A 2,412-nucleotide genomic window follows, 5' to 3' on the forward strand; every position below is an offset into this window, starting at 1 on the left:
AACAGCTTCTGTTAGCTCTCTGGGCAAGGCTTTTCCACCATGTCACGGAGAACAGGTTGAGAGTAAACCTTGATCTAATTTGTCCCTGAGGGAAGGTCTAAAGGTTAAAAATTGAAGCTATTGTCACTGAATCAATCATTCCCCTCTGTTATCTGCCTCGATGGGTCGGCAGGATCTGATGAGAGCAGAGATAAGCAGAGAAATGCCTCAGTGCTGTCGAGGCCCCAGAGAAAGGCTGCCTGTGGGCCCAGCAGACATGGGGGCTCTCTCTCCAGCAGCAACCAAGTCAGGGAATTCCAAGGGGACAATATACTATGTGAGAACAGCATTGCCCCAGATATCTTTTGAAACACTAATAATTTTCCCCCAAAACTGATCTCTGTATGGGTTTCATCAATATTCTCAATATTAAATAAATCCATATAAAATAGAATGGTAGATGCAAAAATTGTGAAATGATGTGGTGCCGTCCCCATGTTGGATGGAATTATGAATCCATATGAAGGTCTAATTAATTTTTTAAAATACCCAATCCAAACAGCCACAGCTTCCCGTTCTGCAGCCTGCTAATGGATGAGGTGCTGGCTGCTCTCAGATCTCTCTGAGATCCTAAAGACAATTTCACCCAGTCTGGATAAGGGACTTGACAAAGTAAGAGAGATCTGGGTGGGCTTCCGGGGAGCCTGACTCAGAAGAGCCCAATATTATGGATCAACACACTCTGGCTCTTGGCAGGGATGAAGGTCCCTTAAGAAGCAGAGCAGAGGGGCACCTGGGTGGCTCAGTGGGCTAAAGCCTCTGCCTTTGGCTAAGGTCATGATCCCAGGGTCTTGGGATCAAGCCTGCCACATGGAGCTCTCTTTTCAGCAGGGACCCTGTTTCCCCCTCTCTCCTTGCCTGCCTCTCTGCCTACTTGTGATCTCTGTCTGTCAAATAAATAAATAAATAAAATCTTTGAAGACGAAGAAGCAGCAGCAACAGCAGCAGCAGAGCAGAGATGGGAGGCCCTACTCAAACCCAGGCCATGGTAACACACTGCCTTCCTTGTTCGCCCTCTCCTGCTAAGCCCACTCCAGCTCCCTCCAGAACTCACTGGGGTAGAATCCAGACCCCTTACCTTGGGCCACTGTAGATGTCTGTCATCTCTAAGAGCAGAAGCGAATAACATAAAGAGTCTGGAAGTTTTCCTTCTGCTTCGATTTTTTGAAACAGCTTCAGGAGAACAGGTATTATTTCTTCTTTGAAAGTTTGGTAGAATTCCCCCAGGGAATCCATCAGGTCCTGGGCTCTTGTTTTTTGGGAGGTTTTTGATCACTGCTTCCACTCGTTACTAGATATTGGTCTATTCAGATTATCAATTTCTTCCTGATTCAGTTTTGGAAGCTTATAGTTTTCCAGAAAGGCATCGATTTTATCTAGGTTGCTTAACTTATTGGCATGTAACTGTTGATAATAATTTCTGATGATTGTTTCTATTTCCTTGGTGTTAGTTATAATCTCTCCCTTTTCATTCATAATTTTATTAATTTGGGTCCTCTCTCTTCTTTTGGATTAGTTTGGTCAATGGTTTATCAATCTTATTCTTTCAAAAAAACAGCTTCTAGTTTTGTTGAGGCATTCTACTGTATCTCTAGTTTCTATCTCATTGATCTCTGCTCTAATCTTGATTATTTCCCTTCTTGTGTGTGGGGTTGGCTTAATTTGTTGTTCATTCTTCAGTTCTTTAGGGTATAAAGAGAGCTAGTATATTCTGGATTTTTCAGCTTTTTTGAGGGAAGCTTGGATGGCTATGTATTTCCCCCCTAGGACTGCCCTTGCTGTATCCCATAGGTTTTGGACTGAAGTGTCTTCATTCTCATTGGTTTCCATGAATTGTTTAAGCTATTCTTTGATTTCCTGGTTGATCCAAGCATTCTTAAGCAAGTTGGTCTTTAGCTTCCAGGTGTTTGAATTCCTTCCAAACTTTTTCTTGTGGGTGAGTTCCAGAAGGAAAACTTCCAGACTCTTTTTATGAAGCCAGCATTACCCTGATCCCCAAACCAGGCAAAGACCCCACCAAAATGGAGAATTTCAGACCAATATCCCTGATGAATATGAATGCTAGGTTTTATTGCTTCTCGGCCTTTTGGCTAAGATCAAGTGTAGTATCTATTCTTAGCAGTTTAATGAATACTAAGATTCTCAACAAGATCCTAGCTAATAGGATCCAACAGTACATTAAAAAGATGATCCACCATGACCAGGTAGGATTTATCCATGGGATGCAAGGGTGGTTCAACACTAGCAAATCAATCAATGTGATAGAACAAATCAGTAAGAGAAGAGAGAAAAGAACCACATGGTCCTTTAAAATGATGCAGAAAAAGCATTTGACAAGGTATAGCATCCGTTCCTATTCAAAGGATAGGGATA

At 42.3% G+C, this 2,412-nt stretch overlaps 1 pseudogene; it reads left to right on the forward strand.

The window, feature by feature from the left end:
- Positions 1-2,109: 2,109 nt before the first annotated feature.
- On the forward strand, positions 2,110-2,211 carry LOC123390848 (annotated as a pseudogene).
- Positions 2,212-2,412: the final 201 nt, after the last annotated feature.

Source organism: Mustela putorius, unplaced genomic scaffold, assembly GCF_011764305.1.
Source record: "Mustela putorius furo isolate JIRA1106 unplaced genomic scaffold, ASM1176430v1.1 tig00000145_pilon_pilon_pilon, whole genome shotgun sequence".
NCBI lineage: Eukaryota > Metazoa > Chordata > Mammalia > Carnivora > Mustelidae > Mustela > Mustela putorius.